Source organism: Arachis hypogaea, chromosome 11, assembly GCF_003086295.3.
Source record: "Arachis hypogaea cultivar Tifrunner chromosome 11, arahy.Tifrunner.gnm2.J5K5, whole genome shotgun sequence".
Taxonomy (NCBI): Eukaryota; Viridiplantae; Streptophyta; class Magnoliopsida; order Fabales; family Fabaceae; genus Arachis; species Arachis hypogaea.
Window position 1 is genome coordinate 66,985,784 of NC_092046.1, and position 15,940 is coordinate 67,001,723.

At 39.4% G+C, this 15,940-nt stretch overlaps 1 non-coding gene across 1 annotated transcript; it reads left to right on the forward strand.

Annotated features, from left to right (window-relative positions):
* The first annotated feature begins 9,988 nt into the window (after positions 1-9,988).
* LOC112724596 (small nucleolar RNA R71) lies at positions 9,989-10,096 on the forward strand. The gene has a single exon (XR_003163751.1). It is a non-coding gene; the product is annotated as a small nucleolar RNA R71 (small nucleolar RNA).
* Positions 10,097-15,940: the final 5,844 nt, after the last annotated feature.

The following is a 15,940-nucleotide window of genomic DNA, read 5'->3' on the forward strand; positions in this document are numbered from 1 at the left end:
CCCCTCCAAAGCGTGCAGACAACCCGTTCCCTGACTCTCTTGACACGTACCCTACATTGCCAAAGACTCCTGAATACAAGCCAAAAATGCCATTTCCTCAGATGCTTCAGAAGGCTTCCAAAGAAAATCAATTCTCTAAATTTTTAGATGTCTTCAAGAAGCTACAGATCAATATTTCTTTTGCAGAGGCTCTTGAGCAAATGCCCCTTTATGCTAAATTTATGAAAGAATTGTTGACTAACAAGAGGAATTGGAAGGAACAAGAAACTGTGGTGTTAACCAAGGAATGCAGTGCTATTATTCAACATAAACTTCCTGAGAAAATGCAAGATCCAGGGAGTTCTGTGATTCCTTGCACCATTGGAGATGTCACCATTCAGAGAGCTTTATGTGATCTTGGAGCTAGCATCAATCTCATGCCACTTTCAGTGATGAAAAAGCTTCAAATTGAGGAGGTAAAACCCACTCGTATTTCTCTTCAACTTGCTGATCTTTCTATTAAATTACTTGTGGGTGTTGTTGAGGATTTACTTGTGAAAGTAGGACCCTTTATTTTTCTACTGATTTTGTTATATTAGACATAGAAGAGGATGTAAAATCTTCTATTATTCTTGGTAGACCCTTTTTAGCTACATGTAGAGCTCTGATTGATGTGCAAAAGGGTGAATTAACCCTGAGGGTCAATGAAGAGCAGGTAGTCCTTAATGTTTTTGAAGCTCTCAAGCACCCTAATGATTCTGAAGGGTGTATGAGAATTGATGTTGTTGAACCACTTGTTCAAGAAGTATTGGAAGCTGAGGTACTTGATGACATTCTGGATCCTATTTCAAAATATGAGTTAGTTGAATTTGATGATTCACCACCCCAAAAGGCACTAGTTCACACGCCTAAAGCAGAGGAGGAAGCCCCCAAGCTTGATCTCAAACCTTTACCTCCTTCTCTGAAATATATGTTCTTGAGTGAAAATGATTCCTATCCAGTGATTATTAGCTCTTCCCTGAAGCCTGAAGAGGAAGAGGCGCTTATTTCAGTGCTCAGGAGCCATAAAACAGCTCTTGGGTGGACCATTAGTGACTTGAAGGGGATTAGTCCAACCAAGTGCATGCATAAGATTCTTTTTGAAGATGTTGCTAAACCAGTTGTGCAACCACAAAGGAGACTCAATCCAACTATGAAAGAGGTGGTCCAAAAAGAGGTAATTAAACTATGGGAAGCAGGTATTATTTACTCTATTTCTGATAGTCCTTGGGTAAGTCCTGTGCAGGTAGTTCCCAAGAAAGAAGGGATGATAGTGATCAAGAATGAAGAGAATGAGCTTATTCCTACAAGAACAATCATCGGATGGAGAATGTGTATAGACTACGGGAGGCTCAACACTGCTACAAGGAAGGATCACTTTTCCTTGCCTTTCATTGATTAGATGCTTGAGAGGTTAGCTGGTCATGCATTTTATTGCTTTTTAGATGGATACTCTGGATATAACCAAATTATAGTGGACCCTCAAGATCAAGAGAAGACATCATTCACATGCCCCTTTGGAGTATTTACCTACAGAAGAATGCCTTTTGGACTTTCCAATGCTCCAGCAACTTTTCAGAGGTGTATGCTTTCAATTTTTCTGATATGGTTGAAAAGTTTATTGAGGTATTTATGGATGACTTTTCTATTTTTGGTAATTCTTTTGAATCCTGCCTTAAGCATTTATCTCTCATCTTGAAATGGTGTCAAGAATCAAACCTTGTTTTAAATTGGAAAAAATGTCATTTTATGGTTACAGAAGTTATTGTTCTTGGACACCAGATTTCAAGTAAGGGAATTGAGGTTGATAGAGCAAAGGTGGAGGTAATTAAAAAATTACCACCACCAACTAATGTTAGGGCAGTCCGGAGTTTCTTGGGTCATGCAGGATTTTATAAAAGATTTATAAAGGATTTTTCTAAAATTGCTAAACCACTAAGCAACCTATTGGTTGCTGATGTTCCTTTTGTCTTTGATTCTGATTGTCTGCATGCTTTTGAAACTCTGAAAGTAAACCTTACCTCTGCTCCCATTATAGCTCCCCCTGACTGGGATTTACCATTTGAATTAATGTGTGATGCTAGTGACTTTGCTATAGGAGCTGTTTTAGGACAGAGGCATGGTAAGCTTGTACATGTCATTTACTATGCTAGTCGTGTATTAAATGATGCCCAAAAGAATTACACAACTACAGAAAAGAAATTATTAGCTGTTGTGTATGCTATTGATAAGTTTAGGTCCTATTTACTTGGTTCTAAGGTTATTGTTTATATTGATCATGCTGCTTTGAAGTACCTTCTAACCAAATAGGATTCTAAACCAAGATTAATCAGATGGGTGTTGCGCCTTCAGGAGTTTGATATTGAGATAAAAGACAGGAAAGGGTCAGACAATCAAGTAGCTAACCATCTCTCCAGAATTGAGCTTGAAGCAGGCGTTCAACCACCCACAGCTGTGACTGAGACGTTTCTGGATGAGAAATTATTCCTTATTCAGCAGGCTCCAAGGTTTGCAGACATTGCCAATTATAAGGCCATGAATTTTATTCCAAGGGAGTACAGTAGCTAATAAGTGAAGAAGCTATTGACTGATGCAAAGTACTACATTTGGGAGGAACCATACCTTTTTAAGAGGTGCTCAGATGGTATCATCCGAAGATGTGTTCTAGATGAAGAAAAACAGCAGATTCTTTGGCAATGTCATGGTTCTGAGTATGGAGGCCACTTTGGTGGTGAAAAGATAGCTACAAAGATCCTTCAGAGCGGATTTTACTGGCCGACTCTCTTCAGAGACTCAAGAGCATTTGTGAAGCACTGTGACAGATGTGAAAAAGCCAAAAATCTCCCAGCCAACCGTGAAATGCCACAGCAGGGGATTCTTGAGATTGAGTTGTTTGATGTGTGGGGTATTGATTTCATGGGACCTTTCCCACCCTCACATTCAAACAACTATATTCTAGTGGCAGTTGATTATGTGTCCAAGTGGGTGGAAGCTGTAGCCCTGCCCACCAATGATGCCAAGGTAGTAATGAGCTTTCTTCAGAGATATATCTTTAGCCGGTTTGGTGTCCCAAGGACACTCATTAGTGATGGTGGAAGCTACTTTTGTAACAGACAGCTGGACTCACTTATGTAGAGATATGGAGTCCGTCATAAAGTGGCAACCCCCTATCACCCTCAGACAAGTGGACAGATTGAAGTTTCCAACAGGAAACTCAAGCGGATTCTAGAAAAGACCGTCAGTGTTTCAAGAAAGGACTGGTCTAGGAAGCTTGATGATGCTCTCTGGGCATACCGAACAGCTTACAAGACTCCTATTGACATGTCCCCTTATCAGTTGGTCTATGGCAAAGCCTGTCACTTGCCAGTTGAGTTGGAGCATAAAGCTTACTGGGCAATCAGATATCTGAATCTTGATTCAGAAGCTGCAGGAATTAAGCAGATGCTTTAGTTAAATGAGCTTGACGAATTCAGATATTCAGCCTATGAGAATGCCAAGATCTATAAGGAGAGAACCAAGCTACTGCATGACAAGAAGATTGCCATCAGAGTCTTTGAGCCAGGACAGAGAGTGTTTTTTATAATTCAAGGCTCAAACTCTTTCTCGGGAATCTGAAATCCCGGTGGTCAGGACCGTTTGTGGTTACCAGAGCTTCATCATATGGTTATGTGGAAATACAGGAGGAGAATTCTGATAGGAAATTTACAGTGAGTGGCCAGAGGTTGAAGTACTATCTTGGAGGCAAGATCGATCGCCAGAGGTCCGCTCATCTGCTGACTTAGCAGAACTGACCGTCAAGCTAGTGACGTTAAAGAAGCGCTTGTCGGGAGGCACCCCGATAATTTCCTATCCTTAGTTATTTTTCGTAGTAGTAGTTTTATTACCTAGTTGATTTATATTGAGTTTTTACTATTTTTCTGATCATGCAGCTATCTTAGAACAGGAGCCGGATTTATAATTTAAAAAAAAAAAGAGCACCCGACGCGCAAGCGTCGCTGACGCGTACGCGTCAGATGGGTGTGCATGAAAAATAAAAATGAAAAGAGAGTTGCGCGCGAGTGGCGCAGGAATGATTCCTTTCGCACAAACAAGCCCACGCGTATGCGTACCCCATGCGTACGCGTACCCCACGCGTACGTGTGACCTTAAAAATCGACGTAAATAAGTGTTTGGGCAGAGAGTTGTGCTGGCTTGGGGCTGGAAGTGTGCTAGAAGCACAAAACTAGTTCACGCGTACGCGTCCCTGACGCATGCGCGTCATCTATACAAATGGCCATCCACGCGTGCGCGTGCATGACACGCATGCGTGCGGGTGCATGGCGCGCACGCGTCGCATGAAATTATTGGTTCCCAAGCCACGCGAACAGAGAGTTGTGCGTGTGCGCGGCTGGCTTCACGCGAATCGCACAAATCATGGGCACGCGGACGCGTGCCTGGTGCACGAAATTGTGATCTCCAGGCTCGAACAAATCCTGGTAATGGCTCCAAAGCTTGGTGCTCTGATCTTAATTCATAATTGTCACAACTTCGATACAACTAACCAGCAAGTGCACTGGGTCGTCCAAGTAATACCTTACGTGAGTAAGGGTCGAATCCCACGGAGATTGTTGGTATGAAGCAAGCTATGGTCACCTTGTAAATCTCAGTCAGGCAGATATAAAGTGATAATGGTGTTTTCGAATATTATATAATAAAATAGGGATAGAGATACTTATGTAATTCATTGGTAGGAATTTCAGATAAGCGAATGGAGATGCTTTTTGTTCCTCTGAACCTCTGCTTTCCTGCTATCTTCATCCAATCTGTCTTACTCCTTTCCATGGCTGGCTGTATGCAAGGGCATCACCGTTGTCAGTGGCTACATCCCCTCCTCTCAGTGAATAATATGCTCACGCACCCTGTCACGGCACGGCTATTCATCTGTCGGTTCTCGATCATGCTGGAATAGGATTCACCCTCCTTTTGCGTCTGTCACTAACGCCCAGCACTCGCGAGTTTGAAGCTCGTCACAGTCATTCAATCATTGAATCCTACTCAGAATACCACAGACAAGGTTTAGACCTTCCGGATTCTCTTGAATGCCGCCATCATTCTAGCTTACGCCACGAAGATTCTGGTTAGGAGATCTAAGAGATACTCATTCTAGCTTAATTCATGTAGAACAGAAGTGTTTGTCAGGCACGCGTTCATAAAGGAGAAGGATGATGAGCGTCACACATAATCATCACCTTCATCACGTTCTTGGGTGCGAATGGATATCTTAGAAGAGAAATAAGAAGAATTGAATAGAAAACAGTAGTACTTTGCATTAATCTTTGAGGAACAGCAGAGCTCCACACCTTAATCTATGGAGTGTAGAAACTCTACCGTTAAAAATACATAAGTGAAGGTCCAGGCATGGCCGAGATGGCCAGCCCCCTAAAACGTGATCAAAGGATCATAAGGTAATCCAAAGATAGCATACAACTGATCAAAGATGCCTAATACAATAGTAAAAGGTCCTATTTATAATAAACTAGCTACTAGGGTTTACATGAGTAAGTAATTGATGCACAAATCCACTTCCTGGGCCCACTTGGTGTGTGTTTGGGCTGAGCTTGAGTGTGGCACGTGTAGAGGTCCTCCTTGGAGTTGAACGCCAGTTTTAGTGCCAGTTTGGGCGTTCAACTCTGGTTTTGGCTCCTTTTCTGGCGCTGGACGCCAGATTTGGGTAGAAAGCTGGCGTTGAACGCCAGTTTACGTCATCTATTCTTGGCCAAAGTATCGACTATTATATATTGCTGGAAAGCCCTGGATGTCTACTTTCCAACGCAATTGGAAGCGCGCCATTTCGAGTTCTGTAGCTCCAGAAAATCCACTTTGAGTGCAGGGAGGTCAGAATCCAACAGCATCAGCAGTCCTTTTTCAACCTCTGAATCTGATTTTTGCTCAAGTCCCTCAATTTCGGCCAGAAAATACCTGAAATCACAGAAAAACACACAAACTCATAGTAAAGTCCAGAAATGTAAATTTAACATAAAATCTATTAAAAACATCCCTAAAAGTAACTAGATCCTACTAAAAACATACTAAAAACAATGTCAAAAAGCGTATAAATTATCCGCTCATCACAACACCAAACTTAAATTGTTGCTTGTCCCCAAGCAACTGAAAATCAAAATAGGATAAAAAAGAATAGAATATACTATAAATTCCAAACTATCAATGAAACAGAGCTTCAATCATATGAGCGGGACTTATAGCTTTTTGCCTCTTGAATAGTTTTGGCATCTCACTTTATCCATTGAGGTTCAGAATGATTGGCATCTATAGGAACTTCAGATTTCGAATAGTGTTATTGACTCTCTTAGTTCAGTATGATGATTCTTGAACACAGCTTCTTTATGAGTCTTGGCCGTGGCCCTAAGCACTTTGTTTTCCAGTATTACCACCGGATACATAAATGCCACAGACACATAATTGGGTGAACCTTTTCAGATTGTAACTCAGCTTTGCTAAAGTCCCCAATTAGAGGTGTCCAGGGTTCTTAAGCACACTCTTTTTTTGCTTTGGACCTTGACTTTAACCGCTCAGTCTCAAGTTTTCACTTGACACCTACACGCCACAAGCACATGGTTAGGGACAACTTGGTTTAGCCGCTTAGACCAGGATTTTATTCCTTTAGGCCCTCCTATCCACTAATGCTCAAAGCCTTGGGATCCTTTTTATTTGCCCTTGCCTTTTGGTTTTAAGGGTTATTGGCTTTTTGCTCTTGCCTCTTGGTTTTAAGAGCTTTGGCTTTTTCTGCTTGCTTTTTCTTTTTCTTTCTATTTTTTTTTCGCCTATTTTTTTTTTCTGCAAGGTTTGTTCTTTGCTGCTTTTTCTTGCTTCAAGAATCATTTTTATGATTTTTCAGATTATCAAATAACATGTCTCCTAGTCATCATTCTTTCAAGAGCCAACATATTTAACATTCTTAAACAACAACTTCAAAAGACATATGCACTGTTCAAGCATACATTCAGAAAACAAGAAGCATTGTCACCACATCAATATAATTAAGCTAAGTTCAAGGATAAATTCAAAACTTCATGTACTTCTTGTTCTTTTGAATTAAAACATTTTTTATTTAAGAGAGGTGATGGAGTCATAGGACATTTATAACTTTAAGACATAGTTACTACTACTAATGATCATGTAATGAAGACACAAACATAGATAAGCACATAATATAGAAAACGAAAAAAACAGAAGAAATAAGAACAAGGAATGAATCCACCTTAGTGATGGTGGTGTTTCCTTCTTGTCCTTGAGCTCTTCTATGTCTCTTCCTTGTCTTTGTTGCTCCTCCTTCATTGCTTTTAGATCTTCTCTGATTTCATGAAGGATGATGGAGTGCTCTTGATGTTCCACCCTTAGTTGCTTCCAATAATTGTGTGGAAGAAAATGTATCCCCTGAGGTATCTCAGGGATCTCTTGATTTGCAGTCAAATGTTCTACCACTGAGCTATAGACCCTTGATGGAAGCTTTTGTCTTCCCTTTCCTCTTTCTAGAGGTTTCTCTGGCCTTAGGTGCCATCAATGGTTATGGAAAAAAACAAAAAAGCTATGCTTTTACCACACCAAACTTAGAATGTTGCTCGCCCTCGAGCAAAAGAAGAAAGAATAGAAGAAGAAGAGGATATGGAGGAGATGGATGGCTGTGTGTATTCGGCCATATGGGTGGGATTAGGTGGGGAAGAGATGTTGAATTTTTGAAGGTAAGTGGGTGTATGGGTGTGAGTGGTACATGGAAGACAGAAGGGATGAGTGTTTATTGGGAATAGAGGATGATTGAGAAGAGAGAAGAGAGTGGGTGAAGGTAGGTGGGGATCCTGTGGGGTCCACAGATCTTGGGGTGTCAAGGCATTTACATCCCTGCACCAATTTAGGCATGCAAAATGCCCTTGCACAAAACTCTGGGCGTTCAGCGCCAGGTTGGTGCCCATTTTGGGCGTTCAACGCCCCTTTGCTGCCATTTCGGGCGTTGAACGCCAGAACCATGCTTGTTCTGGGCGTTCAGCGCCAGAACTATGCTCTGTTCTAGCGTTTGAACGCCAGACAGATGCTCCTCCAGGGTGTGATTTTTCTTCTGCTGTTTTTGATTCCGTTTTTGATTTTTTTTTGTTTATTTTGTGACTCCACATGATCATGAACCTAAGAAAACATGAAAAACAATAAAAATAAGAATTAGATAAACATTGGGTTGCCTCCCAACAAGCGCTTCTTTAATGTCAATAGCTTGACAGTGGGCTCTCATGGAGCCTCACAGATGTGCAGAGCTTTGTTGAGACTCTCCAACACCAAACTTAGAGTTTGGATATGGGAGTTCAACACCAAACTTAGAGTTTGGTTGTGGCCTCCCAACACCAAACTTAGAGTTTGACTGTGGGGGCTCTGGTTGACTCTGCTTGGAGAGAAGCTTTTTCTGCTTCCTCTCCATAGTTGCAGAGGGAGATCCTTGAGTTTTAAACACAAGGGAGTTCTCATTCTATTGAAGGAATATTTCACCTCTGTCAACATCAATCACAGCTCTTGCTGTGGCCAGGAAAGGTCTTCCTAGGATGATGGATTCATCCTCTTCCTTTCCAGTATCCAGGACTATGAAATCAGTAGGTATGTAAAGGCCCTCAACCTTTACTAATACATCTTCTACTTGTCCATAAGCCTGTTTTCTTGAGCTGTCTGCCATCTCTAGTGAGATTTTAGCAGCTTGCACCCCATAGATTCCCAGTTTCTCTATTACAGAGAGGGGCATGAGGTTTATCCCTGAACCAAGGTCACACAGAGCCTTAAAGAGCATGGTGCCTATGGTACAGGGTATTATGAACTTTCCAGGATCCTGTCTCTTCTGAGGCAATGTCAGTTGATCCAGATCACTTAGTTCATTGATGAACAAGGGAGGTTCAACTTCCCAAGCATCAATGCCAAACAATTTGGCATTCAGCTTCATGATTGCACCAAGAAACTTGGCAGTTTGCTCTTCAGTAACATCCTCATTCTCTTCAGAAGAGGAATACTCATCAGAGCTCATGAAGGGCATAAGGAGGTTCAATGGAATCTCTATAGTCTCTAGATGAGCCTCAGAGTCCTTTGGTTCCTCAGAGGGAAGCTCCTTATTGATCACTGGATGTCCCAGGAGGTCTTCCTCCTTGGGATTCACGTCCTCTCCTCTCCTCACAGGTTCGGCCATGGCGCTTATGTCAATGGCCTTGCACTCTCCTTTTGGGTTCTCTTCTGTATTGCTTGGGAGAGTACTAGGAGGGATTTCAGTGATTCTTTTACTCAGCTGGCCCACTTGTGCTTCCAAATTTCTAATGGAAGATCTTGTTTCATTCATGAAACTTACAGTGGCCTTAGATAGATCAGAGACTAGAATTGCTAAATTAGAAGCATTTTGTTCAGAGTTCTCTGTCTGTTGCTGAGTTGATGATGGAAAAGGTTTGCTATTGCTAAACCTGTTTCTTCCACCATCATTAAAGCCTTGTTGGGGCTTTTGATCCTTCCATGAGAAATTTGGATGATTTCTCCATGTTGAGTTATAGGTGTTTCCATAAGGTTCACCTAAGTAATTTACCTCTGCTATTGCAGGGTTCTCAGGATCATAAGCTTCTTCTTCAGAAGATGCCTCTTAAGTACTGTTGGATGCAGCTTGCATTCCATTCAGACTCTGAGAAATCATATTGACTTGCTGAGTCAATATTTTGTTCTGAGCCAATATGGCATTCAGAGTATCAACTTCAAGAACTCCTTTCTTCATAGGCGTCCTATTACTCACAGGATTCCTTTCAGAAGTGTACATGAACAGGTTATTAGCAACCATGTCAATGAGTTCTTGAACTTCCGCAGGCGTTTTCTTTAGGTGAATGGATCCACCTACAGAAGTGTCCAGTGACATCTTTGATAGCTCAGATAGACCATCATAGAATATATCCAGGATGGTCCATTCTGAAAGCATGTCAGAAGGACACTTTTTGGTCAACTGTTTGTATCTTTCCCAAGCTTCATAGAGGGATTCACCTTCTTTCTGTCTGAAGGTTTGAACATCAGCTCTAAGCTTGCTCAGCTTTTGAGGAGGAAAGTACTTGGCTAAGAAAGCCGTGACCAGCTTATCCCAAGAGTTCAGGCTGTCTTTGGGTTGAGAATCCAACCATAATCTAGCTCTGTCTCTTACAGCAAAAGGGAAAAGCATGAGCCTGTAGACTTCAGGATCTACTCCATTAGTCTTAACAGTATCACATATCTGCAAGAATTCAGTTAAGAACTGAAAGGGATCTTCAGATGGAAGTCCATGAAACTTGCAGTTCTGCTGCATCAGAGAAACTAATTGAGGTTTCAGCTCAAAGTTGTTTGCTCCAATGGCAGGAATGGAGATGCTTCTTCCATGTAAATTGGAATTAGGTGCAGTGAAGTCACCAAGCATCTTCCTTATATTATTATTATTATTTTCGGCTGCCATCTCCTTTTCCTGTTCGAAAATTTCTGAAAGGTTATCTCTGGATTGTTGTATTTTAGCTTCTCTTAATTTTCTCTTCAGAGTCCTTTCAGGTTCTGGATCTGCTTCCACAAGAATGTTCTTATCCTTGCTCCTGCTCATATGACAAAGAAGAAGGCACAGAAAAATAATAATAATAATAGAGAACCTTTATACCACAGTATAGGGATCCCTTTGTGAGTGGAAGAAAAGAGGGGGAGACAAAGAATGTGATGTAAAGGAAGAAGCACAACTATACGAATGGAAGAGATGTGAGATGAGATGTTAGGATATGAATGAATAAATAGAATAGGATGGGGGAGGTATAATTTTCGAAAATTATTTTGAAAAAGAGTTAGTGATTTTTGAAAATGGTTTTTGAAAAATGTTAGTAATTTTCGAAAATTTTTGAAATCAAAAATAAAAAATAAAAATAATTAGTTAATTAAAAAGAAATTTCTGAAAAAGAGGGGAGATATTTTCGAAAATTAGAGAGAGAGAGTTAGTTAGGTAGTTTTGAAAAAGTTAAGAAACAAACAAAAAGTTAGTTAGTTAGTTGAAACAAATTTTTGAAAAGATAAGAAGTTAAGAAGTTAGAAAAGATATTTTGAAAAGATATTTTTGAAAAAGATAAGATAAGAAGATATTTTTGAAAAGATATGATTGAGATTAGTTTTTGAAAAATATTCGATTTTTAAAATCACAATTAATGACTTGATTCATAAGAAATCACAAGATATGATTCTAGAACTTAAAGTTTGAATCTTTCTTAACAAGCAAGTAACAAACTTCAAATTTTTGAATCAAAACATTAATTGATTATGTTATTTTCGAAAATTTGGTATAAAAATAAGAAAAAGATTTTTGAAAAATATTTTTGGAATTTTCGAAAATAACTAATAATTTTGAAAAAGATTTGATTTTTGAGAAAGATTTTGAAAAAGATAAGATTTTCAAATTGAAAATTTGATTTGACTCATGAGAAACAATTTGATTTTAAAAATTTTTGAAAAAGTCAATCCAAATTTTCGAATTTGATGAGAGAAAAAGGAAAAGATATTTTTTTGATTTTTGAAATTTTTATGATGCAAGAGAAAAACACTAAAAAGATGCAATGCATGAAATTTTTAGATCAAAACATGTGATGCATGCAAGAATGCTATGAATGTCAAGATGAACACCAAGAACACTTTGAATGTCATGATGAACATCAAGAACATATTTTTGAAAAATTTTTAATGCAAAGAAAACATGCAAGACACCAAACTTAGAATTCTTTAATGCTTAGACACTAAGAATTCAAGAATGCATATGATAAATATGAAAAGACACAAAACAAAAAATCATCAAGATCAAACAAGAAAACTTACCAAGAACAACTTGAAGATCATGAAGAACACTATGAATGCATGATATTTTCGAAAAATGCAAGATGCATATGCAAGTGACACCAAACTTATAATGTGACTCAAGACTCAAACAAGAAACAGAAAATATTTTTGATTTTTATGATTTTCTAATTTTTTTGGATTTTTATTTTATATCTTTCGAAAATTATTGTGAAAAATAAAAATAAGGATTTCAAAATTTTTAATATGAATTCCAGGAATCTTGCCATGTTAGTCTTAAAGCTCCAATCAAAGGGTCAGGCATGGCTTAATAGCCAGCCAAGCTTTAATAAAAATATGAGTGTAATTCAGACATGACAAGCCTGACATACCCTATCCAGAAGGATTGGGCATGACTCCACTGAAGTGATTAGCCAATCCCAAAGCAGTTTGGGCATGGCTTTACAGCCAGATAGGCTTCAACATGCTTCATGAAACACTAGAATTCATTCTTAAAAATTTTGAAGCCATAGAATAATTTATTTTTGAAAACATTATTTTTAGTAAATTTTTTTTTTTCGAAAACAAGTGAGGAATTTTTGAAAGGTTTTTGAAAAATTTTTTTTGAAAAGAAAACAAAAAGAAAATTACCTAATCTGAGCAACAAGATGAACCGTTAGTTGTCCAAACTCAAACAATCCCCGGCAACGGCGCCAAAAACTTGGTGCACAAAATTGTGATCTCCAGGCTCGAACAAATCCTGGTAATGGCTCCAAAGCTTGGTGCTCTGATCTTAATTCATAATTGTCACAACTTCGATACAACTAACCAGCAAGTGCACTGGGTCGTCCAAGTAATACCTTACGTGAGTAAGGGTCGAATCCCACGGAGATTGTTGGTATGAAGCAAGCTATGGTCACCTTGTAAATCTCAGTCAGGCAGATATAAAGTGATAATGGTGTTTTCGAATATTATATAATAAAATAGGGATAGAGATACTTATGTAATTCATTGGTAGGAATTTCAGATAAGCGAATGGAGATGCTTTTTGTTCCTCTGAACCTCTGCTTTCCTGCTATCTTCATCCAATCTGTCTTACTCCTTTCCATGGCTGGCTGTATGCAAGGGCATCACCGTTGTCAGTGGCTACATCCCCTCCTCTCAGTGAATAATATGCTCACGCACCCTGTCACGGCACGGCTATTCATCTGTCGGTTCTCGATCATGCTGGAATAGGATTCACCCTCCTTTTGCGTCTGTCACTAACGCCCAGCACTCGCGAGTTTGAAGCTCGTCACAGTCATTCAATCATTGAATCCTACTCAGAATACCACAGACAAGGTTTAGACCTTCCGGATTCTCTTGAATGCCGCCATCATTCTAGCTTACGCCACGAAGATTCTGGTTAGGAGATCTAAGAGATACTCATTCTAGCTTAATTCATGTAGAACAGAAGTGTTTGTCAGGCACGCGTTCATAAAGGAGAAGGATGATGAGCGTCACACATAATCATCACCTTCATCACGTTCTTGGGTGCGAATGGATATCTTAGAAGAGAAATAAGAAGAATTGAATAGAAAACAGTAGTACTTTGCATTAATCTTTGAGGAACAGCAGAGCTCCACACCTTAATCTATGGAGTGTAGAAACTCTACCGTTAAAAATACATAAGTGAAGGTCCAGGCATGGCCGAGATGGCCAGCCCCCTAAAACGTGATCAAAGGATCATAAGGTAATCCAAAGATAGCATACAACTGATCAAAGATGCCTAATACAATAGTAAAAGGTCCTATTTATAATAAACTAGCTACTAGGGTTTACATGAGTAAGTAATTGATGCACAAATCCACTTCCTGGGCCCACTTGGTGTGTGTTTGGGCTGAGCTTGAGTGTGGCACGTGTAGAGGTCCTCCTTGGAGTTGAACGCCAGTTTTAGTGCCAGTTTGGGCGTTCAACTCTGGTTTTGGCTCCTTTTCTGGCGCTGGACGCCAGATTTGGGTAGAAAGCTGGCGTTGAACGCCAGTTTACGTCGTCTATTCTTGGCCAAAGTATGGACTATTATATATTGCTGGAAAGCCCTGGATGTCTACTTTCCAACGCAATTGAAAGCGCGCCATTTCGAGTTCTGTAGCTCCAGAAAATTCACTTTGAGTGCAGGGAGGTCAGAATCCAACAGCATCAGCAGTCCTTTTTCAACCTCTGAATCTGATGTTTGCTCAAGTCCCTCAATTTCGGCCAGAAAATACCTGAAATCACAGAAAAACACACAAACTCATAGTAAAGTCCAGAAATGTGAATTTAACATAAAATCTATTAAAAACATCCCTAAAAGTAACTAGATCCTACTAAAAACATACTAAAAACAATGTCAAAAAGCGTATAAATTATCCGCTCATCAGTGCCTGATGCTCACGCATCATTAAGGAAAATTCGCGACCCACGCGTACGCGTGCCGCATGCGTATGCGTCGCCTTCGCCGCACAACTACACTAGTTCGCCGCCCAGTTTTAATTTTCTTTCTCTCTCTCCCAATCCTAATTCTCTGTTGTTCTTTTATTCTTTTATTCTTCTTTCATCATAATAGTTGTTTCTTTCTGTTTTCAGTTCTTCTTTGCTTGAGGACAAGCAAACTTTTAAGTTTGGTGTTGACGCTTTGCTTAGAAGTTTTCTGTTTATTCTTATGACACCAAAGGGAGGCGAATCATCTTGATAAGAGGAGCACAACCTGAAGAATAAAATGACCACTAGGATAACTAAGGTGGTTGAGTTCCTTTCATTCTATATTCCTTCCCACTTTACTGTATCATGTTCCGGTTTTCTGCTATTTTGCTTTGTTTGTTGCATGATCCTTTATTAGTTAGAATCCTAGGCCTAGTTTAGTTTTCTCTTAATTGCTTTAATTCTGAAAAGATGTCTCATGTATTACTCACTGAGCTTGAATTCAAATAAAAAATACAGAAATGATGTATTGCATGAGAAAGTGAGTTTATATTGAAGAATAGTCTTATTTACTTAGATGTGGTGGTATTTTCTGTAACTCTAAATGCACCATGCATATTTAAATTTGAATCAAAGAATACTGGTGTACTAGGAACAGGGATTTAGATAATTATTATGACTTCTCTTAAATAAGTAAAAAGTTTAATCCTTGAAGAAAAAGAAACAGCAAAAAAAAAAACCAGGTCCAAGGCTCTGATCATCGATGACTAGGGAGGTCAGACATGATTAAAAGCTCAAAGAGTTGTTTCCCTAATTACATGCTTGTGGTGTTCTTGTGTCAAGTAATTCTTGAGACAAAACATTTAGAGTCGAGATCAACCGCAATTAGAAGAGTATGCCAAAGGCTTTGCGCACCACTGTCTGGGAGTAGCTAAAAGAAAAAATCAAAACTTCAAAAGAGTTCCCCAGTTAAGTGCTTGTGGTGTTTCTGTGTCAAGTAAACTTGAGACAAAACATTTAAAGTCACGACTAGGCTCAAGGTGCAAAGCACCAAAGAAAAGAAAATAGATGTGTTCACGGGTTAAATTAAGTTACAAAAGATCAGCGAATTCATAATATTATCCGAATTCTAATTCCGAATGACAGTAACATTCTTCTAATTCAAAGGAGAGTGAGATGCCAAAATTATTCAGGATTACAGTTGTAAACCCCACTATAAGAAGAGACATGAGCTTAATTGAACTCTCATTCTCATGCAAATTCACATCCTAAGCATATATTAGTTATGGTTGCTTGAGGACAAGCAACAATTCAAGTTTGGTGTTGTGATGTGTGAGCATCTTTCCTATCTTTTCCTAGTGAATTTGCATCTAATTTGTTGAGTTTAATAAAGAATTAATTATCTTTTAGCCAATATGGATGCTACTTTGAGTCTTTTTCCATTTTTTTTATTTTAGGTAGCATTCGACTGGATTTGATGAAGTTTCTGTAGCACAAGAACAAAAGGAGATGGCAGCGAGGAGCGACGCATACGCGTGACTGACGCATGCGCGTGATTTGGCGCTTTCCATGGCGACGCATGCGCGTGACTGACGCGTACGCGTGATTTGAAGATTTGCTCAACGATGCGTACGCGTGACTGACGCGTATGCGTGACATGCGC